Below are 24,048 nucleotides of genomic sequence, written 5' to 3' on the forward strand. Positions count from 1 at the left end.
TATGACATTTGAATGAAGTTAAAAACCGAAATAAAGAAAAAAGCGGGGTAAGATAGATAAACATGAAATGTTGTTAACACCAAAGAAAACCAATCAAAATGCAAAATTCAGCTGCGAATTTCACATCCACCAATTGTATTTAGTTTTATTTTCTCCCCTCCAAAGTCTCTTTTTTCTTGCTGGCACAGTTATGATAAATGTTAGAGAAAAGTCTTCGCAACAGCGAACGCGTTTCCAGTGTGTTTCATAAATTATTGGCCAAAAACGGAAATATTAATAACCACAGATTAATGATATTTTTATAGAACCCGTAAATAAGAATTTTTAAAACCATTAATTTAAAATATTCTGGATAGGTCCAGGTTTATGAGATCGAAACAATTATTGCAAGTCCAAAATTTCAGTACAATCGTATTAAAAAAAATATTTTTTAACACAATACAATAAGAAATTTCAAATCAATACCCACTGCAGTCTATATACTGCCACAATTTTAGACTAACAATATGATATAAGTTGCAAGACTTTATAAATCTTACTGTCCTAGTTCTATATTTGTCTGCGATAAATGTGTAATAGATCGAGGGATATTGCGCTCAAGGTAGGACCCGATACGTAATCACGTATTATTAACAGACAAGCCCTTTCATTACTCGTGTCTTCGGGCACAGAGTTACTAAATATTAAAGAAGGTATTTCTTTGCCAAAATATCGATGATTCCCAATAACTAGCCAACACATTATACAGAATACAAAATGAGTTATTTATAATGCATCAGTCCGGCGTAAGTTTCTGGTGAAGTAACTTCACGTGGAGGTCACCGAGAGACTTGAATGTTATCTTCAGTAATGAATCTGGCATCTGCATTCGTAATTCTGAACTTCCACTCTCAGTTCAATACCCTTCAAGTTATTTTCAGATATTCTATAAGAATACAAAGTGAGCAATTTTGGAGAAAGTGAGTAAATCTTATGTTTTAGTATGTTGTCATTGAGACTTCCTTTCCTTGATTTAACTTTAAGATAGTACACGTTGCGATTTTGTGAATGCAACGTTTTATACACACAAAAAATATAGAATTTTATTTTTTACAAGTGTTGAATATTTGGGTCTAATCATGAATATAAAGCGTATATTCAGAGCAAGAGGAGCATGATGGAGAAACTTTTATCTTAAGAGGTAGATATAATGATGCACAGTAGCGGGTACTGTTACGTGCAGGCATGATTATTTCGCATTAATTTATGTACGATTTCGCGAAATGGAAGCAATCTTTCGTGAAATAGGCCATGCCCCATCACTTGAATTTCGCTTCAATAATTTCCTAAAATTATTCATGTAAAGTCTAATTTGTGTGATCTGTGAAATATATGTAAAGAGAAGCAATATTGATCATTCATTAATCCTTATGTAATATTGATCAGAACTTGCACTTTCACTCTACATCTTCAGTTAACATATAGGATACCGAGCTCGATAGCTGCAGTCGCTTAAGTGCGGCCAGTACCCAGTATTCGGGAGATAGTAGGTTCGAACCACACTGTCGGCAGCCCTGAAAATGGTTTTCCGTGGTTTCCCATTTTCACACCAGGCAAATGGTGGGGCTGTACCTTAATTAAGGCCACGGCCGCTTCCTTCCCACTCCTAGCCCTTTCCTGTCCCATCGTCGCCGTAAGACCTATCTGTGTCGGTGCGACGTAAAACAACTAGCAAAAAAGCATACAGGATACTTACTATCACTCTATCTTTTAAGTGGACATGAAGCAAGTCAGTGGAAAACTGTCCGACTCGTTGGCTGAATGGTCAGCGTACTGGCCTTCGGTTCAGAGGGTCCCGGGTTCGATTCCCGGCCGGGTCGGTTAATTCCAATGGCTCGGGGGCTGGGTGTTTGTGCTGTACCCAACATCCCTGCAACTCACACACCACACATAACACTATCCTCCACCACAATAACACGCAGTTACCTTCACATGGCAGATGCCGCCCACCCTCATCGGAGGGTCTGCCTTACAAGGGCTGCACTCTGCTAGAAATAGCCACACGAAATTAATTAGTGGAAAACTATTTATCGCCATACCATTAAGTGATTTCCTACAATTAGGTATTGCAGTCAAGCTGAGAAATCCTTATTCTGCCTACCATATCTCTTCGCACAGGTAATACTGAAATATAATTTGAAGCTTATTTTCCATGAATTTCGCTGCAGTTTCGCAATTATCGCAAAACAAGTAAATTTCACTTTAAAACTGGCCTTATTACTTCAGTTCGCTGCAATTCGCCAAAACAAAAATCACCGTTTTCTTAACTAGAATCATATGATCCCTTAAGATAAGATATTTCAAAATCGCGTTTATCATTAATGCAAAAAATCAAGCCTCTACTGATACGTATTACTATTCAACATAGTCACCATCCTTTTCAAAGCACTTATTCCAACTGTAGACCAGTGCTACGATGCCGACATGATAGGAATCTGCTCTCGTCCCTGAGGCCACGCCATGCTGAATAGCCCTAACACTGTTGAATCTCTTACCACTCAGTGGCTTTTTTAACACTCCGAAGATATGAAATAACTGGGTGCTGGTAGTGGCTGTAGGGAAGATGGTCCAGTACCTCCCACTGGGAACAGTGTAACAATCCACCGTGTTGTTGGCGCGTATACTCCGGCGTTGTCGTGCAGCAATATGACGCGTGTTGAGAAGTCGTCTTCTGCGAATTAGTACGCTCAAACTTTCCCGAATGACACAGTTAGTGATACCATAAACTGTCACTGATCATTACGAAAAGATGTGTTCCCGTCCGTTGGAAAGCTCCACAATCAGGTGAGCTCTGGAAGCCCAATTATAAAGAGGCTATGCACCAGATCAAGATCAAATCACTACTGATCTGCATTTAGGACAGTCGCCCGGGGGGTAGATGCCCTATATGTTGTTTTCCTAGCCTTTTCTTAAATGATTGCAAAGAAATTTGGAATTAATTGAACATATCCCTTGGTAAGTTATTCCAATCCCTAACTTATCTTCCTATAAACGAGTATTTGACCCAATTTTCCCTCTTGATTCCAACTTTACCTTCATATTGTGATATTACCTACTTTTAAAAACACCACTCAAACTTATTTTACTAATGTCATTTCCGTTCTCTTCACTGACCGCTAGGCACATACCACTTAGTCCAGTAGTTCGTCTCCTTTCTCCCAAGTTTTCCCAGCCCAAATTTTGCAACATGTTTGTAATACTACTCTTTTGTCAGAAGTCACCCAGAACAAATCGATCTGCTTTTCTTTGGATTTTCCTTCAGTTCATGAATCAAGTGATCCTGGTGGGGGTCGCATACACTGCAACCATACTCTAGTTGGGGTCTTACCAGAGACTTATATTCCCTCTTCTTTACATCTTTACTACAACGCCTAAACACCCTCATAACCATGTGCAATTCGATTTTTGTGACAAACCCAATAAAATCGTTCCCTATATTAACACCTAGGTACTTACAATGATCCCTATAAGGAACGTTCACCCCATCAACGCATTAATTAAAATTGACACGAGCTTTCCTATTTGTGAAACTCACAACCTGACTTTTACCCCCAATTATCGTCATACCATTGCCTCCTGTCTATCTTACAACATCGGCACATCGCCGTGTGTTGTGTGAAACCGGTTCAATGTCGACCAAATCCCGCCAGGTAGATCAAAGTAGGGTTCAAGACGTGATTAGAGTATACGGGTACGCGCAGTTCGTATATCTGGAGAGTACACGTTACTCAGAAACTTGCACATGGATGAACACGAAGTTTCAGTGAACACATAAAAGCAAACGACTATAGCCTACATTTTAGACTCGTCCACAGGCGATTACAAACGTTTACACTGTACACGGAAAACGGGAGGTAGCAAAGTTTCGGAGAGACACTACACTATCTTCTCAGTCGGGTGACTGGTGTTCGATTTCCACTGACAGTAATACTTCTGTTCTGGTATAAACATATTTTTCTCCTCGAACATTTTGGAACTGTGTCGACTTTTCTATAAGAACCGTAGACTGCCTCGTAGTGTAGAGCTAGTGTGCCCGCCTCTTACCCGGAGAACCCGAATTCGATTCCTAGCTAGTCCAGGAAATTTATTTCCACACTGGGTTTCACTCAGCCTCATGAGACTAATTGAAGAACAGTGCAATAACGGAGGGGGTGGGCCAGGTCATGAAAATCAAGCAAAAAAATCTGAGGGTGTCATCACATAAACCACAAGGAACTCGTGAACTATCTGCAACGGTGGACTTGGCAGGCAAAGGCCGTAATGAGATCTTGTGCCATGGTTATTTTTCGTTTCTTGTTTATTTTTTTTTGGTATATTCTTAAGTCCGTAATTGTAGTATATTCCATGTTTGGATAATTACCTATGCATTTCATAAATCTTCCGCAGATGTGGTGGAGCAATATGAAAAAGGAATGCTAGTCAGTATTTTGGGGTGTAACCTATTCATGCAGACATTATCTTCATTATGTAGCTCAACTAGAGATTTTTCTTCTTTATATGCATCCTATTTAACGACACCGGCGAGTAGTATTCGGCTGTTGGATATGCATAGAGACAGGATATTTTGGCTTTAATTTATGTTCGGTTTCGCGAAAAGGGGAAAACTTTTCGCATCATTTCTCGAAATTGGACTGACCCCATCGCTTTAATTTAGCTTTAACCCTTTCCTAAAGTTAGTAAAATAGTTTAATTCGTGAGACTGGTGAATGATTTATGTGAAAGATAGATAAAGAATTAGAAGCAGTATTGATAATCATTCATTATTCCGTATACAATCTTGATTAGAACTATAATATACGTATCCCTAGTCAAGATCACATAACAAATTACCCTTTCACCCTAAATGGCCATAGCTTTCTCTGTATATGGTCATACCATTAAGGGATTTTATAGAATATTAATACGAAGAGATATTTCTGTCGAAATGATGAATCATTGTTCTGTCTTCCGTTTCCCTTCACACGCAAGATATTGAAATACAATTTCAGGATCGTCATCTTCCATGAATTTCGCTGCATTTCCGCACTTATCGCTAAATAGGTACATTTCGCTTTAAATGGGCCTTATCGCCTCAGTTCGTTGTAATTCTCTAAAGTAAAATCACTAATTTCTTAACCAGAATCATATGATTGGTTAAGATATTCCAAATTGCTTCATAATATATGTTGTCACATTTATCCTTATTGCGAAAAAATTATGCCTCTAGATACGCACTAGTAGAAATGGAAAATAAGCTTCCGTGGCTCAGGTGGAAGTGCGTCGGCCTCTCACCGCTGGGTTCCGTGGTTCAAATCCTGGTCACTCCATGTGAGATTTCTGCTGGAGAAAGCGGAGGCGGGACAGGATTTCTCCGGGTACTCCAGTTTTCCCTGCCATCTTTCATTCCAGCAACACTCTCCAATATAATTTCATTTCATCTTTAATAATTGCCTCAGAGAAGTGCGATAGGCCTCGGCAGCCGGCACAATTTCTATCCTCACCGCAAGATGGGCGCTTCATTCATTCCATCCCTGACCCGGTAAATGACTGGACAACAGGTTTTAGGTTTTCTTCAGAAATGAAAAATGTTACACCATGAATACCTTAACGTAATGTAATGGAATTTGTTGTATGCGGGTGCCAATTAGGTGATCTGATTACAGTTTCAGTGTTATCCAAGCATATTTGCAATGATACTACAACCGTTCACTGAAGCTAAACGTGGTATGAATGAGTTATGCTGCTAATGAGTTTGACAGGAATAAAATTATCGTGGTGTTACACGTAGACTGAAGATTACAGCGCGTACACATGTTTTGAAACACCAAATTATAGCCACCTCTCTGATTTTGAGAAGTGTCGCATAATTTTTAGGAGGTACAAGGACGTGACTTCTCATTTGAGAAAACTAATGTATTAGACGAGATTCCAACCACAGCCGCCTTGGTAAAAAACCGGTGACAAGCCACTCGGCTATCACGGGTACTATATCATGCTCTACTACAGTATTGATTTGTCGAGTGCATCGAGACTTACAGCCATGCAACTATAGGCCTCCATGACTAGCCTTCGGTAAGTGGACGTATTGATCACTGGAGGTAGCTGTTGTATGTTATGCCTACGCAACATTAACTGTACTTAAAAACCCATTGCAACACACGGATATGGGAGCGATTCGCTGAAGTATTTGAATATAAATACGGAACTTACTCGCGTTTATCTTGCCATCGCTAATCTGAATGGGTGGCTATATTTGTAGGAAATAGAACTCAGATGGGTGAAATTTTATCTGATCCTTTAATGATTAAGAGGGGAATTCCTCAAGGCAATATTATTGTACCTTAATGTTTTCTTATGTGTATAAATGATATGGGTAAAAGAACTGGAATCAGAGAAATTCTGTATAGAATATAGAGTAATAAATTTACAAGATGATGAGCAACTGCAAAAGGGTCTCGACAACGTTGTGAGATGGACAGCAGGCAATGGTATGAAGGTAGACGGGGTTTAAAACTCAGGTTGTGTGTTTCACTAATAGGAAAAGTCCTCTCAGTTTTAATTACTACGTCAAGGGCATGAATATTCCTTATAGGGATCACTGTAAGTATCTAGGTGTTAGTGATCATCATTGGGGTAATCACATAAATGGGATTGTAAATAAAAGGTACAGATCTCTGCACATGCTTATGAGGGTATTTAGGAGTTGTAGTAAGGATGTAAAGGAGAGGGAATATAAGTCTGTAGTAAGACCCCAACTAGAGTATGGTTTCAGTGTTTGGGACCCTCACCAGTGTTTCCTGATTCTAGAACTGGAAAAATTTCGTAGAAAAGCAGCTCGATTTGTTCTGGAGGTTTTCCAAAAAAAAAAAAAAAAAAAGAGTAGCGTTACGAAAATGTTGCAAAGTTTGAGCTGGGAATACTTGCGAGAAAAGGGACGAGCTGCTCGACTAAGTGGTATGTTCCGAGCTGTCAATGGGGAGATGGCGTTGAATGACGTTAGTAGACGAATAAGTTTGTGTGATATTTCTAAAGTAGGAAAGATCACAATATTAAGTTGGAATTCAAGAGGACGAATTGGGGCAAATATTCCTTAATAGGTAGGTTAGTTAGGGATTAGAACAGTTTACTAAGGAAGATGTTCAATAAATTTCCAATTTCTTTAAAAGAATTTAAGAAAATGCTAGGAAAACGACACTAGGGAATCTGCCACCTGGGCAACTGCCCTAAATGCAGATCAATATAGATTTATCTTATCACACCCCTTCATATTTGTAATGACGTTAACCATTTTAATTCTTAAGTCCATTTCAGCCTTTTGCATGGGCTAATAGGTTTCCTTGTATTTACGCAGCTATTGAACAATGATCGAAATACAACCATTAGCAATATTTGTCTCCTGGTTCTTTTTTCAATAGAACATAACAACGGAGTGATAAATTTGTACACCTTTATTCACTGAAATTTATCTTCACAATACTCATAAAATTCACTCATAGTAATTTCTAAATTATCATCTTCATTCGCTTTTTGTTTACACCTTTGCGCATTGCATGTTAGTGATATGATGAACTTCGTCGTTTGAAAGGCCTAACAGCTAGGTCATCGGCCCCTAATGGTATGAGGAGCAACGAAATGAAACGATAATTATAACTTCAAAATGTATCCACTCACTAAAATATAAAAAGAAATAATGATGATGACCAAATGACCATGAATCCAAAACAATCAGTGGATCCAATTCACAATGCCTTCTTCTCTGATATGATGCTTGTTATAAAGAGGGGTCCAAATTCCAGGTCACAGGCCCCTCATAATAGTACTAATCACTGATAAAGTAGAACCATGGTTTTACTCTTATAGTGGTACTAATCACAGGTAACGTAGACTCATGGTGTTCCTCACACAGTGGTACTAATCACGAGCGCCGATATTCCCATGGTGTTCCTCACATAGTGGAACTAATAACAGGCCACGTATACTCTTGGTGCCTTCACCTGGTGGTACTAATCATAGGCAATGCAAACCCATGGCGTATCACACATTATGGTACCACCCAAAGGAAACACAGATCCAATGTGTTCCACACATAATGGTACTAATATCAGGCAACGCATACCCACCGTGTTCCTCACATAGTGGTATTAATCAGAGCGCAAGGTAGTCCCGTAGTGTTCTCCGTATAGTGGTACTAATCATAGGTAACGCAGATCCATTCTGAACACAGGGGAACCGACACATTCCAGTGCAGCGTACGGCACCTTTTCTCGCATGGACATTAGTCCGCGCAGGTGAGTGCCCACACCTCCGTCTCGGTGGGATACACGCGAAGGTACTAACCACAGGCAACACCCACACCCGTGGTGTTCCTCACATAAGGGTACTACTCCCAGGTTAATTTGATCGATGGTGTTCCTCATATGGTGGTACTAATTACAAGTAGTCTCAGGGTTCTAATTTCATCATCACTAGGTCGCCCCTTTTACTCGCATCTTACGACAGACAGGGAATGCCGTGGTGTATTCTTCGTCTGCGTCCCCCACCCATAGAGGGCGTTCCATGTTGCAAGACAGAAGACAATGAAAACACACGGCACATACTGTAATTATCGTCAACATACGGTAAGGCCATTTATGATTTGGCTGTCATCAGAAGAGGCAGCATTTCAAGTGATACCACTTTGTGATAAACAACAAAACTACGGTGTTAGACCAAACTCGGAAGTGCAGAAGAGCGCAATGTTTGAAATTCGAGTGAACTCATATTTGGGACGGCGGGAGACATGTCGACATCCAAGTCAACTCTGGCATAGAATGGTTGGATATACGGTATTGCATAGGTTAGTCTTCAGGTGTCAATAAAAATGCGACACGATTCCATCCTGTAGTATTCACGTTTGTGCATAATTCAAAGTATAGCGGTCTTCTTGTGGGATATGATGAACTCTGGTAGTAGGACTGCTATCATTAGTAGCAGTAGCAACAGAAGGCGTCGCGATGGCCAGTACCTGTGGATTCGGAGACACACGGTTTAATGTCCCATTACCTTATTAAGAAGTTACACCTTTCGCTTCGCTTCCCAAATTTTGAGTGTTGAATTTCTCTGTGTGTAGTAGCCAGTTAGACAGTAGTCGAATACGTCAATTACAGTTAATAATATCATCAGTTCCCTCCCCCCCCCCCCCAGCGATCTGAGCGAGATTGAAACTTTAAGAACCTTCGGACTGCCTTTTAAACCGAATGGAACATAAGACAGCAGAGTTAAATATGAAACCACGTTTCCCGTTCGCTCCTTTTGTGAGTACAGATCTAACAGCACTGACTGCCCCACTCGGCTAAACGCAAATCATCTTATCTACATCAAACTCTCTCGGTGAATGGTATCCCGTTCCAAAATTGATCCGAGCAATATTCAGTCATTGTAACATAAAATACACAAGCTTTTAGTTTTATTTCGCTGCTGATGTATTGACTTAATCATAAACACCTGCACCGTCGAATGCGATCCAGAAGGATGTAACAGATTTGTTTCAGAAATCCCAAGTCCATTGATCGGTACTCGAACTGCTATCACCTTCGTTACGATCAGAGACAAGTACACTCTTCTGTAGAGGCCCCTGCTAATATTAAATGTGCCGGGCTGAGTGGCTCAGACGGTTAAGGCGCTGGCCTTCTAACCCCAACTTGGCAGGTTCGATCTTGGCTCAGTCCGGTGGTATTTGAAAGTGCTCAAATACGACAGCCTCGTGTCGGTAGATTTACTGGCACGTAAAAAGAACTCCTGCGGGACTAAATTCCGGCACCTCGGCGTCTCCGAACACCGTAAAAGTAGTTAGTGGGACGTAAAGCAAGTAGCATTATTATTATTATTATTATTATTATTATTATTATTATTATTAATATTAAACGTGACTTTTGAAATACGAGGGTCGAGTCATAAGTCATGGCAACTATTTATTTTCTCGTGAACAGGAGAAAACATGGAAAATCTTAGACATGCAGTTCGAAATATAGGGCATATACTTATGCATAGTGCCTGAAGACACATTCTGACTACAGAAGCTTCTCGAAGGAAGTGACAGAACACAGGCCATTGGTAAACATTGTTTTATTATGTTATAGGTAGCAAATACACAAGACTACGTACAAAGGACGCGTCTCCACTGGTTACAGACTTTGAAATAATCACCCAAGGTTTCCACTGTACGTTGCCAGCTGTGGGGCAGGTGCTGAATACCATTCGCTGCATGTGTATCGCTAATGTGTGACACCTCTCTCCGAAATTGCTGTCACTCACACACTGAACTTGGGGGCATACTTACCACCCTCACTGTTCTTTACATACACCATCTAGTGGCATCATACGCAAGTACATACCGTACGTTTCCAAATGCATATCTTAGATATTCCGTATTGTCTCCTGTTCGCGAGAGAAAAAAAATAGTTTCCATGACTTATGACTCGACCTACGTACATCCCTGAGACGTATTCATATGACAGCTAAATTATACTCTCCTTTCTCATTGTTCTCTATTTTAATTGGCATTCACTGTTCCAGTAAGTCTGAGTTTCAGCATGTCCTATTGCTAACACTTTTCAGCCTATATTTATACTGTTAAAGTTATTTATTAAAGAAAGTAACGGGAAATACATCACTCTTCCTGTTCCTAGTACGCCTGTTCAGAGACGTATAGGCGGCCATTATGAGAACTGATGGAGGATCTGTTGATGATCCAACCAGATTTTGGGCTGAGTACTCAATTTACTTACATACATAGGCTACTTCTTGTTTGTCAAGTCTGCATCTGGTATCAAACTGTTATTACTTACAGTATACTGAATTATTTATTATCGTTCCAACCTCGTATGGTTTACGTTACACTACTTCCTTGACTGTTGATGTTCTTTCCTTTTACGCCAGTACTCCTTCATTCTCTGGCTCGCTTTTCCTCGTTCCTCATCCGAGAACACCCTTCTTGTTCTTCTCGGTTTCTCAACGAACAGATCCGTCACATCCGGAGTTTTCCTTCTGAACGCTGTTCCGTTTATAATAGCCCCCTCCTCAATGCCACAGTTTTTAAAAATTCTGATGAATTTCTTTCAGCCATGGTACTTGGGTCTTTCTTCTTTCCTGGAAGATGAGGGTCTTAGTTGCTAGGCATTCCTGTTCCATTCTTCTCAGGTGTCCATAGAAATTTGGTCAAATTTTATTATTATTCTTCTTATTATTATCTATCGTACCTGTATTCAACAGAAAGGCTGTGTATTTAGTTCAGGTAAATACAGGAAAAGCTAACTGATTCGTACTTGGAGAAAAAGTGGAATGTTGATGATGTCAGTATTAACGCTGAAATATAAGCCCACCGGACAATAAATGAGTCACCCCTGGAGAAATCATTACAAGCATCATTTAATACTGCGTAACTCCACCTCTGAAATTGATAACCGCCTGGATTCCGTTTGGAAGTGAGTCCACAAGGTTGTGCAGGTACGTCGCATCCAGGTTAAGCCTCTCGCTGAGAATTTGATCGCGCAATTCCACCAAAATGCGGGGAAGCTGATGTCGGCGTTTTACTCGCTGTTTCAACACGTCCCATATATATTTTCAATGAGGTTCAAGTCAGGTGATTGTGCAGGCCAATCTAAATTAATAGTGAGGGGGAGTATTCATAAAAGCTGTCAAATATGCATACAGCCCGATGAATTTTGCTGTTGTCATCTTGAAAAATCGGGATATCAATAGCACACTCACCATGCAGATGATGACGGAAAGGCAACATCTGATCATCCAGAATGTTTAAATAATCATTCTGGTTCATGTTCGTGGTCAACTCAGGGAGCGAGCCCAATCCATGATACGAAAAACGCCCCCAAAACGTCACAGACCCACCTTAGACTTGAACCTGGCCTTGCACACATCCAGCCTTCGGTGCACTCGACGACGTACATCATTGGAATACAGGCAAAAACATGATTCGTCAGACCACATTACGTTCCGCCAGTCAGCTACTCTCCACGTTCGATGACTTCTAGCACATTGAAGCCGGGCAGTTGTATGAGCCTGTGTAAGCAATGGCCTCTAGCGAGGTGACAGACTCCTGACGTTCATTGTATACAGTTCCCGTCGCAATTTCCTCTCGCTAACAGTTTGGGATGGACCTTCATCCACTGACTGCAGCAATCCTGTCAGGTTTGGAAGCGATCTTGATTCACAAGACCTGAAACCGTCTCCGGTCCCCCTCTTTCAGGACCTTCTTCCGACCACAATTCTGACGTCGTGTTTCGTAGCCTCAAGTAGTACACCCTTGCTTGTAGACTCATTGAACTCTCCGCTTCCAAACACTCACAAGTCCAGCAACTCCACGCACCGTATGAACATGGGCACGGCCAAACGCGATTGTCTCTTTTTGCCACTCTGCCATGTTGACGCACACTGCCCGCTTGAAACATCAATGTCTCACCGATCGCTGCTGCCGTATGCTTACGTAGATGCAGTGTGCGTGCGGTTGAACACGGTGCTCGCTCACTGCGCCATCTGCGAAGGCTTAATGATCCACCTGTGTGTGCGCACTAGGGTGACTATTATTTTTTTTTTGTCCTGTGAGCTTATTTTATCAATTCGAATGTTGTGATTGCGGTTAAAAGCAATGGTATCATATGAAAACTTTGATCAAATAAAAAACAGCACAGATTCTCACCGCAGTGTTAAACACTACACTTACGATCTGCCAATGCCGAGTTCCAATGTTGGAATGACCTGGGCACAGACAGTGGTGAAGACTGCTCTGCTTCGTGATCGTAGGAGAAACGGTACCGGATCCTAATGTATCGCCTCTCCCGAAGCAGGCTACGAGTGAATGTCCACAGTACATACGTGCAATCCAGGGGAGTTACCTCGCCAACTGGAGCAGCCTGTCTGATTATTGATGGAAAGGTGCTACGGAATTAGAACCTTTGGATCATTCTCATAATTACCGGTACTTCACACACTGGTCCACCGTAACGTTCGGGCTATTCCATTCGTTTTCAAAATACCCGCGCACTACACAACAAAAGTTGTGATACAGTTTCCGATAATGATAATAATAATTTTATGGCCCCAGCTAGCGTGTGCAGGCATTATAATTTAACATAATCTGTCTGCCTGCTCTTAATTTTCGACATTCCGTTTTCTGTAGGCCTACTAGGTGGCAGACTAAACCGCATCTCACTAGGGTGTGCATGGCTGAGGTTTAATGAATTTTGTCGTGTAATGTATCACCGGAGATTTTTTACATGCCGTCATCGTATGACATGGTGTGTCGAATGGGCATTTATTCCCCCTTTCAAAAATTCGACTACCTTTGCCGAGTTTGAACCCGATATGCTGGGATCTGGAAGCCGACACTCTGCCACTGATCCTCAGAGAAAGCTATTTCTGATCTCATAAGCAGTACAATTTTATCCTGATGCGAAAAGTACTGGAGAAATTTACGATTTGCAAATGTGTTTATTTACAATTTTATTTGTTCACGTTAATCTTACTGAATAATCTTTCCTAGCAAACAGAGAAGGAATGCTAATGTTTGATATTTCATCGTCATACATTTTATCATTAGGAGATAATGAGCGAATCTCTTGCCCATCTTTCTAAATAGATCCGTGCTTTTAGCTGCGATTCCCATCTATACATTACATTTAATTTGCTTAATCAGTTATACGTAAACAAACAGGAACATCGTTAAATCTGAAATGAAATAGAATTACTATCCTTCAATGGCAGCGTGTGTTGAGAAACGTATTGCGAATACTGAGTAAATGAGCACAATGCCGGAGTACCATTACCACTCCCCTTGTCGACTCCTCATTCCCCGGAGGACCTTGTGCTAGATGTACCAACTAATTGAAATCCCCTGCTCAATATTTGGTCTGCTGAGGAATCCAATTAAGTTATCTCTGGGATGTGAACGAAGGAAAGGAGAGAATAACACGAAGAACTCCACTTGTGAAACCCCCATGCTAATTGGTAATACGATCTTATTGCTAGTAAATCTCTTCGGGAGTTCCACTCACATGAAGAGCTGTGATAGCTGAGTGGCATTGTTTCTGACTTCTGAGCAAGATTGTTCAAATCGCGGCCAATAATCGTGAGATTTCTGAAATGAATATACATATATTTGTGGTTAGGATACCACGTTGAACTATACGTCCCCTTTATATTATCACGAGCTTGACAGTCATGGAAAACTACAAGCTTCTTTACATTTTGCCACACATATGGAAAAGAAAAAAATATCTTTAATTTACGATCAATAACAAGGATATATCCACATCTGTGGTATAGTGGTTAGCGTCATTAGCTGCTATCCCCGAAGGCCCGGGTTCCTTTCCCGGCTCTGCCACGAAATTTTAAAAAGTGACACGAGGGCTGGAACGGGGTCCGCTCAGCCTCGGTAGATCAACTGAGTGGAAGGGGGCGGTCGATTCCCACCTCAGCCATCCCCAACGTGGATTCCCACATCTCCTCAACGTAAGGCCACGGCCGTTTCCTTCCCTCTTCCTTGTCAATCCCTTCCAATGTTACCATTCCCCACAAGGACCCTCTTCACCACAGCAGGGGAGGCCACCTGGGCGAGGTACTGGTCCTCTTTCCCAGTTGTATCTCACGGCCCGAAATATCGCGCTTCAGGACACTGCCCTTGAGGCGGTACAAATGGGATCCCTCGCTGAGTCCGATGGATAAACCAACCCTGGAGGGTAAAGATTAAGGAAGAAAGATAGAACAAGGATATTCCACTGAGTACGAAACACATTTTTTGCGATAATGTGAATAAATTATGTTATATTAACCGGTATCACGTGAACCGGGGTACTATTCATAATATTTATAGCTACATATTTACCTCTAGGGGCATTCAAGGTTCCTAAGCGGCTTGCCATGTAAAACAAAGGAAAACTCGCTTTATATTATATTATTAGGTTTCGGAAGTTTATGACCTAAAGAAGTAAAAAAGTATGCAAGCAAATATGCCCTAAAAAGCAGCTAAATATTATTTAAAAATGACAAACTTCGACCTAAAATATGATAAAATATGACATGAATTTTACCAATAGTAACAAGTATTAGAGTAGTATTACTAACATTAATTGCCTTTAGCAACAAAATGTTGTCAGCAATGATACACCCCATACATTTAATCATACAAATTAACAATAGGCTACAGTACGTTAAAACTTACAACATTAATTCATTATCATAGCTTTTGGTGCAGTTCTCACTCGGTTTTCCTGAATGAATTCAAAAAACGAAATATTAGCAACCTTTATGGTATCTGTCTGCGTAAGTTAGAAGACACTGTGTAATAGAATGTTTATTGAGCCCAATCTGTTTAAACTCGTCAGTAGTGAAAAAGGAAGGAAGCTGTAACTATACCCTTCAAGGAAGAACTGGGGGAGAGATGTCATTTCACTTCCTTGCTAATTGCTTCTGAGCTAAATATGTGCTGGCGGAAGAAATATCCAAACACCATGAAATAAGGAATGTAGAATACGGAAATTTTCGCAATATATTTGTCGGGGTTACATATTTAATTGTTTAGTGGTACAAGACTACAGGTTAATATTGAATCCACACCGCAGGGCGTCTGGCTCAGAGCTGTCCTTTAAATAACTTATTTCGACGAGTTCGTTGCGACACTGTGGGGCCTGTACAGGGAGGTACACCTCAACGTCGCGCATTCAAAACAAGCGCCTCAATGAACAATTCTATCGGTCTAAAGGTGAAACTGAAACTACACGAACTTGGAACTTTAATCAGAAGATGTCACCACTGAAATATTAACTAATTGTTTTGTTGTGAAATTTCCTAAACTGACTGAATTTCTCCTTGTTTTGTTTTGCTATACATCAAGAAGTTTGGACATTTTTCCACAAATGACACTACAAAAAAAACTATGATCATGCACTCTAGTGCGAGGTGAACGAACTTAAAGAAGTTTCATATTCCTAGGTTTTCCATAACTGATCTATGTTCATTTATTTGTGGGTTGGCAATGCTTCCTTTTCTTTCCGCCTGTTTTGAATCTAGCCAATCAAACATTTTTGTAATTAATTTTCAACCAATCCCGCATTTCTTGCTCACTTTGAATTTGCCAATAAAAATTAAGAGGGTGTGTCCTGATTATTCTTAAATGATCTCAAACCTTCCCTGAGGGTATATAAACTGCGGATTTTCATGTTTCCTGGCCAATTGATCGTCGTCTTTCTGAGTGTGTGTGTTAAGACAGGAGGCACGGCCGCCTCTCTCTTCGGTCAACAGAACATCTATAAGGTAATGGCCACATAAATTGATTCTTTCTTGCTACGTCCGCAGCTTTATTCGAGAGGAAGTTCCGAATCTTTAACTATGTAACCTATTTTTCTAAAATGTAACTTTCCTTTCGGCTAATGTAAAACTTCATAAAAAAATCTTTAACTGTAAATCGGGGATAGAGAGTGAGTTACCCTCTCGAGCTCCCCTTCATTTTGGTTTGAGGTGACTACGTTGTTGCAACCTTTTTTTAACGTATTACAGTTATTTCCATACGAGCCACCTCAGTAGTTTGGGCCAAGAGCCTAGTAGGTTTTTATATTTCATTATCCGGGAGCGCAGTGTACGCCTCCGTTCAGTTTGTGTTCGGTCCATTTATTTAACCTGTTCTTTTTCGGAAAAGCCCTGTAGGTTGGGTACTAGATAACCCTGCCAGAGAGTGTAACATTTTGACGTAATATTGCTTTGTGCGGGCTGTAAGAAACTGAGAGACTGTTATCTCTTTTTCAAGTTTTGTAATTTTGAAGCGTACCTCTGGAAGGCTAGATATTGTATTTTGGGACTAAGTGCTCTTGAATTAGGGGATTTCTGCCCTTGAGTAAATGAGTCATTGCTTGAATTAATGTTGTAAACTGGATCCGCTTTCTCTGGAATTGTAACACTAGGGGCTTGATTGTTAATGTTCTGAATCTTGGATTTTTCCAAATCTGGTTTCAAGATTGGCATTGTACCTGATGTTATTTCACTAAGTGGATTTTTTTTGAAATTCTAAAGAAATATAACCTTTGTTAAAGTTTTAAATTAATTTTGATATTGTAGGTAGACCTATTCACCCCGGCAGCTTCTTTAACCTCTTTCTGCTCCACGGGTATCTCCGGAACAGTGCCAACTGCCGCTCGAATTGCTACTACATACGCAGTCCGCTGCGCCACAGCCATACTCGGAATACGGCTGTCCTCCCTCTCGATGGTGCCACGGGGACGGCCGGAGCCCGGTCTTCTTGCGAGCGTACCTTCTCGTGACAACTGCTGCCAGCACGCATGCACAGTGGAGACATTCCTGCCAAGTTGTTCTGCAATAACGCGGAAGGAATATCCACCTTCACGTAGCACGGTCATACGGCCTCGTTCAATCGCAGCCAGCTGTTGATACTGGCCTCTTCATCATCGTAGAAACATTCCTGACCCACTCACAGTTCCTCCGTCCAATCTCACAGGTAACTAACGCTCTGGCACAGTACAGCCTGTATTTAGAACAACTCTGATCGGCAAAGTCATGGGGCCGCTACTAGCGCCACGCTAATGCGATTTGCGGGAAATTTAAATCAACGCCATATTTCTGATGTATAAACTCACCTACCAACGTTTGTTAATCTAGCGCGACCAATTCTTGGTGTTTGGATTTTTTCCCAGTGTATCTACTGGAGTGATTCAAAGGCACAAACACACTATCGTTACGTTCCGTGAACTCACGTGTATCGTGTCGCAATCCAACTTGGCCAGAAAGATGTGTTAAAAGATGTTCTAAACCTGCTACTGTCTATTCCTAGAAAGTAAAAAATATATCTCCTACTCTATTTGGAAATCTTGTGTTTGAAACTCGACTCAGATAACAGGTATCTTGTTCAAGACTGCTCAGTTTAAACAAAAATGCTGAAATTGTGACGAAATATGACCTTATATCACTAAAATGAGCAAAATGTGAACAAAACAATAAAACTGGCCGAAATATGCATTTATATGCAACATCAGATTGCTGCAGATGGGGTTTCAAATTTAACTGTCCAGATTAATTTCACTTGCAACTACTGGGTATAGATTCCTTCATTTCCTTCCCTGTTCACTTAAAATGTGTTCCGTTAAGTCCCTCCTGCGGTATTGCTTGTTACGAGGGCGAATTTAGTTCAAATTAAGATAAACGAGGCGGCTTTGGTCGGGAAGAACAACGTGAGTGGAAACAAGGAGATCTGCCGGCAGGATCTGAGTGGCGGTGTCCTGGGAGAGCTGGCCATCCGGTTGGTGTCGGGACATATTCTCCTGTGACAACAATCGTCTAACATCATCAGAATAATCGTCAAGGTACCTGAACATTGCTTTCTGATTCATGAGTTTCAGTAACGTTTTTGTTAATAGTTTGGTTATTTCCTTACTGCTGTTGTTTTAAAATGGACTGTGAATTGAGGTGTTCAGAATATAAGTGGTGTAAGTCCAGAAAATATGTTTTTTGTTACACTGGGAGTTAAAGACATATGGGAATAAAAAATTCAGCATATAATTTAGAAATCTAAATTTTGTCTACTTGCAAAGGAAAAATAGTAGGTACTTCACTCGTTCTATCTGAATTTCAGTACACAGAATAAACATTTGAAATTATAATAATTTTTGAATTAGAAATCATGGACTTGCCTCATTTGTCTGCTGAAAATGATTACAAAATATTCGGCACACAATGTATAACATTTTAAGATTCTAATTGATAAAATGCATCTTAAAACTATTACATTCCAGCGTTACCATTCGCAGATCTTGTATTGATCACATTTCTTTATACATTTACACCCAGAACACTTCATCATTGTCTTCAGTATCTAAGTCTTTTAGAGCAAGCATAAAATTCATCTGAAAAATTAGTTGCATCCAATTTTAATTTCTCCGTTGCCTGAGCAGCTCTTATTATGTGCAGTTCTCTTTCCTGATTCAGGGACATCAGTTTAGCTTCACTCTGTTCCACTGAAATATTTATATTAATGGAGATTAAATTTGGTCGCGAGAACATTATAATCGAATTTCTCTTTCACTGGTGTTGTCTATTCTTATTCACATTTCTGTACGTACATATCGTCCATTTTTCAGATATACAAATCATGGTTCAATATTTTTCAGGAATTTTGTTTCTGGTTTAATGAGTCTGATAGGCAGGAAATGATTTCATATAACTAATAACATCAGTTTTAAAACTTAACTTCATATTCCTCCGAACACTCTTATCTGTCCATAGTAATGATTAACTGGTGTTATAGCAACAAAACATCAAAACTGAACGTAGAGTGTGGACTTGCTTCACTTGTATTATGAAACAATAAACACCTGCTTCCATGGTCATATAAAGTGCTGCCACCTGAAGACAAACGGTTCAACTATGGATTTCATTCACTAGTCCTCTGAAGAAACCCATACTGGAGAGTATAATAAGCTTATGACTTAAAAATCAATTATATTTGTACTTACAGCACTTGTATTGTGAGCGCTTCAATGATTAGTGCTCAGCTTAGTGTAAAGAATGAGAAAAATCCTTCACTATAACCTGTATACAATTAATTGAGGCTGCTTTCCCAAGGAAACGGTCATCTCTTAAATTCTGGATGAATTCAAAGGATTCACGAGGACGTGAAGTGGATGAAGATTAAAAAGCATTCCTACCCGAAGGAAGTAATATTTATTTATTTTTTACCTAAAACTGAGTGTACTCTTTCGTATCATCTTACGTTGGTAGTGGAGCCTAAAATTGATCACAAGTGGGTGGCAGTGTAACTGATGATCTCATATGAACTAATTAATAACAGGAATATTTTTGAGCGAAGATAAAATATTAGGTAGCCATTTATGTTACGGACCGAGAAGATAAAATGGGATATTTGTATGTACACTATCATGCTAAAACGGGGAGAAGTATTGACAGCTAGTCATCGTATTAAACTGCTTTATTTCTCTGCAGGTATTCATCAAGAAAGCCAGTTGCAGTTTGAGTGACATGGAGAAAGTGGTTTCTGGTGGGCGAGTGGTCTACTCATCAAAGCGGACAGTGTTTCGTTGTTAATAATAGCCATGATAACAATAATATCAACGTTAACAGAATTTGAACAGGAAGCTTCGTAATCAAAATATTCTGGCGATTTGATACAGATGTCATCTTTTCACAGCTGTAATCAATCCGTAAACAAATTTATTTACACTCATTTACAAATTTTCACGCCCTTCTACGGCGTCCAATCTGTCAGACCTAAGTGTTGAATATCGGCTTGTGTGTTGCTACGCTCCGTATAACCGTGGAGACTTCCACTAGCGATTCTTGTTGGCATCCATGAACATGTCATAAACATATGTATGCGAAGAGTAAAAGCTAGATGCAAATTTCGCTTGAAAAAGAAAACATGCTGTTGGAAGCGAAGTACTGAAGCAAATAGGCATCAGTGTAACTATACAGGGCAGTGCACAGAGTGTGAGTGGGCAGTGCAACTCTATAGGGCAGCGCACAGAGTGTGAGTGGGCAGTGCAACTCTATAGGGCAGCGCACAGAGTGTGAGTCATCAGTGCAGCTCTACAGGGCAGCGCACAGAGTGTGAGTGGGCAGTGCAACTCTACAGGGCAGTACACAGAGTGTGAGTCATCAGTGCAACTCTACAGGGCAGTACACAGAGTGTGAGTCATCAGTGCAGCTCTACAGGGCAGTACACAGAGTGTGAGTCATCAGTGCAGCTCTACAGGGCAGTACACAGAGTGTGAGTCATCAGTGCAGCTCTACAGGGCAGTACACAGAGTGTGAGTCATCAGTGCAGCTCTACAGGGCAGTACACAGAGTGTGAGTCATCAGTGCAGCTCTACAGGGCAGTACACAGAGTGTGAGTCATCAGTGCAGCTCTACAGGGCAGTACACAGAGTGTGAGTCATCAGTGCAGCTCTACAGGGCAGTACACAGAGTGTGAGTCATCAGTGCAGCTCTACAGGGCAGTACACAGAGTGTGAGTCATCAGTGCAGCTCTACAGGGCAGTACACAGAGTGTGAGTCATCAGTGCAGCTCTACAGGGCAGTACACAGAGTGTGAGTCATCAGTGCAACTCTACAGGGCAGTACACAGAGTGTGAGTCATCAGTGCAGCTCTACAGGGCAGTACACAGAGTGTGAGTCATCAGTGCAGCTCTACAGGGCAGTACACAGAGTGTGAGTCATCAGTGCAACTTTCAACTCTACAGGGCAGTACACAGAGTGTGAGTCATCAGTGCAACTCTACAGGGCAGTACACAAGGTGTGAGTCATCAGTGCAGCTCTACAGGGCAGTACACAGAGTGTGAGTCATCAGTGCAACTCTACAGGGCAGTGCACAGAGTGTGAGTCATCAGTGCAACTTTACAGGGCAGTACACAGAGTGTGAGTCATCAGTGCAACTCTACAGGGCAGTACACAGAGTGTGAGTCATCAGTGCAACTTTCAACTCTACAGGGCAGTACACAGAGTGTGAGTCATCAGTGCAGCTCTACAGGGCAGTACACAGAGTGTGAGTCATCAGTGCAACTTTACAGGGCAGTACACAGAGTGTGAGTCATCAGTGCAACTTTACAGGGCAGTACACAGAGTGTGAGTCATCAGTGCAACTTTACAGGGCAGTACACAGAGTGTGAGTCATCAGTGCAACTCTACAGGGCAGTACACAGAGTGTGAGTCATCAGTGCAACTTTCAACTCTACAGGGCAGTACACAGAGTGTGAGTCATCAGTGCAGCTCTACAGGGCAGTACACAGAGTGTGAATCTTTAGTGCAACTTTACAGGGCAGTACACAGAGTGTGAGTCATCAGTGCAGCTCTACAGGGCAGTACACAGAGTGTGAGTCATCAGTGCAACTCTATAGGGCAGTACACAGAGTGTGAGTCATCAGTGCAGCTCTACAGGGCAGTACACAGAGTGTGAGTCATCAGTGCAGCTCTACAGGGCAGTACACAGAGTGTGAGTCATCAGTGCAGCTCTACAGGGCAGTACACAGAGTGTGAGTCATCAGTGCAGCTCTACAGGGCAGTACACAGAGTGTGAATCTTTAGTGCAACTTTACAGGGCAGTGCACAGAGTGTGAGTCATCAGTGCAACTCTATAGGGCAGCGCACAGAGTGTGAGTCATCAGTGCAACTCTACAGGGCAGTACACAAGGTGTGAGTCATCAGTGCAACTCTATAGGGCAGTGCACAGAGTGTGAGTCATCAGTGCAGCTCTACAGGGCAGTACACAGAGTGTGAGTCATCAGTGCAACTTTCAACTCTACAGGGCAGTACACAGAGTGTGAGTCATCAGTGCAACTCTACAGGGCAGTACACAGAGTGTGAGTCATCAGTGCAACTCTATAGGGCAGCGCACAGAGTGTGAGTGGGCAGTGCAACTCTATAGGGCAGCGCACAGAGTGTGAGTGGGCAGTGCAACTCTACAGGGCAGTACACAGAGTGTGAGTGGGCACTGCAACTCTACAGGGCAGTGCACAGAGTGTGAGTCATCAGTGCAACTCTACAGGGCAGTGCACAGAGTGTGAGTCATCAGTGCAACTCTACAGGGCAGCGCACAGAGTGTGAGTGGGCAGTGCAACTCTACAGGGCAGTACACAGAGTGTGAGTGGGCACTGCAACTCTACAGGGCAGTGCACAGAGTGTGAGTCATCAGTGCAACTCTACAGGGCAGCGCACAGAGTGTGAGTGGGCAGTGCAACTCTACAGGGCAGTACACAGAGTGTGAGTCATCAGTGCAACTTTCAGCTCTACAGGGCAGTACACAGAGTGTGAGTCATCAGTGCAACTTTCAACTCTACAGGGCAGTACACAGAGTGTGAATCTTTAGTGCAACTTTCAACTCTACAGGGCAGTACACAGAGTGTGAGTCATCAGTGCAACTTTACAGGGCAGTACACAGAGTGTGAGTCATCAGTGCAACTTTACAGGGCAGTACACAGAGTGTGAGTCATCAGTGCAACTTTACAGGGCAGTACACAGAGTGTGAGTCATCAGTGCAACTTTACAGGGCAGTACACAGAGTGTGAGTCATCAGTGCAGCTCTACAGGGCAGTGCACAGAGTGTGAGTCATCAGTGCAACTCTACAGGGCAGCGCACAGAGTGTGAGTCATCAGTGCAACTCTACAGGGCAGCGCACAGAGTGTGAGTCATCAGTGCAGCTCTACAGGGCAGTGCACAGAGTGTGAGTCATCAGTGCAACTCTACAGGGCAGCGCACAGAGTGTGAGTGGGCAGTGCAACTCTACAGGGCAGTACACAGAGTGTGAGTCATCAGTGCAACTTTACAGGGCAGTACACAGAGTGTGAGTCATCAGTGCAACTCTACAGGGCAGTACACAGAGTGTGAGTCATCAGTGCAGCTCTACAGGGCAGTGCACAGAGTGTGAGTCATCAGTGCAGCTCTACAGGGCAGTACACAGAGTGTGAGTGGGCACTGCAACTCTACAGGGCAGTACACAGAGTGTGAGTCATCAGTGCAACTCTACAGGGCAGTACACAGAGTGTGAGTCATCAGTGCAGCTCTACAGGGCAGTACACAGAGTGTGAATCTTTAGTGCAACTTTACAGGGCAGTACACAGAGTGTGAGTCATCAGTGCAACTTTACAGGGCAGTACACAGAGTGTGAGTCATCAGTGCAGCTCTACAGGGCAGTGCACAGAGTGTGAGTCATCAGTGCAACTCTACAGGGCAGCGCACAGAGTGTGAGTGGGCAGTGCAACTCTACAGGGCAGTACACAGAGTGTGAGTGGGCACTGCAACTCTACAGGGCAGTACACAGAGTGTGAGTCATCAGTGCAACTCTACAGGGCAGTGCACAGAGTGTGAGTCATCAGTGCAACTCTACAGGGCAGTACACAGAGTGTGAGTCATCAGTGCAACTCTACAGGGCAGTACACAGAGTGTGAGTCATCAGTGCAACTCTACAGGGCAGTACACAGAGTGTGAGTCATCAGTGCAACTCTACAGGGCAGTACACAGAG

This window comes from Anabrus simplex, chromosome 4 (assembly GCF_040414725.1).
Source record: "Anabrus simplex isolate iqAnaSimp1 chromosome 4, ASM4041472v1, whole genome shotgun sequence".
In the NCBI taxonomy this organism is placed as follows: Eukaryota; Metazoa; Arthropoda; class Insecta; order Orthoptera; family Tettigoniidae; genus Anabrus; species Anabrus simplex.